This window comes from Sinocyclocheilus rhinocerous, unplaced genomic scaffold (assembly GCF_001515625.1).
Source record: "Sinocyclocheilus rhinocerous isolate Xijiao unplaced genomic scaffold, SAMN03320098_v1.1 scaffold428, whole genome shotgun sequence".
NCBI classification, from domain to species: domain Eukaryota; kingdom Metazoa; phylum Chordata; class Actinopteri; order Cypriniformes; family Cyprinidae; genus Sinocyclocheilus; species Sinocyclocheilus rhinocerous.
In genome coordinates this window covers 38,867-39,962 of record NW_015664017.1, presented here as the reverse complement: position 1 = coordinate 39,962, position 1,096 = coordinate 38,867, and positions in this window count along the sequence as shown.

Below are 1,096 nucleotides of genomic sequence, written 5' to 3'. Positions count from 1 at the left end.
ATCGCCCTACACCAACCCTACACCTAAACCTACCCCTCACACAAAACTTTCTGCATTTTTACAATCTAAAAAAAAACTAATTCTGTATGATTTATAAGCTTCTGTACCCATGGGGACCTCAATTTAGGTCCCCACAGTGACACAAGTCCCCATGAGTTGATGTGTATTCAGGTTTAAGTCCCCACCAGTGTAGAAAAACACACACACACACACACACACACACACACATACATACATACATACATACATATTATTTATTTATTTATTTACATAAACTTAAAAGAACTTAAAAATTAGAAATGTTGCCAGGGTTATTATTGTTAACTAAACCTAAAACTATAAAATTTTTGTTACTTGAAATAAAGCAAACTTTAACTGAAATAAAATTAAAACCAAGGCAACATTTAGCTACTAAAACAAAAAACTTAAATTAAAATGAATGAAAACAATAGGGACATAAAAAAACATAAAAATGACAAAAACACACAAAAAAATACTAAAACTTTAACTACAATTTCAAAATAAAAGCTAATTAAAAATATCATAAATACTATAATAGTATCTCAATTATACCAAAATAACACCGAATATAACTTAAAGGTGACATATCATGAAAATCTGACTTTTCCAGGTTTTAAGTGCTATAATCAGGTCCCCGGTGCATCTACCAACCAAGGAAACGTGAAAAAGATTAACCCAGTAACTTTGTTTTGGTAAGCCTTTTTCTGCAAGCGTGTGAGAAAACGAGCACGTCTGATTTCGCTCCCTTGGTGACGTGGCAAAGGGATCTCATTATAATATTACCGCCCCTTAATCTGTATGTTTCCACCCACGGTGCCGTCATTTTGACTTTGCAAGCAACAACAGTGTACCAGTTCTAATGTCATGAAAGTTTAAGCAGAACACGCTAACTGTTCTGTCTTTGGCTGCACAGACGAGCACAAAACACTATTTAGAGTCCCAGCCTCAGAGGAGACAAGACAGCAGTGGATTTATTGATTTATTTACTGTATATTGCTGCTGCCACACAGATCTTAAATAAACATGCGATTTATTTCCCAGCTGTTTACCTTCACAGACATAACCGAATGTTTTT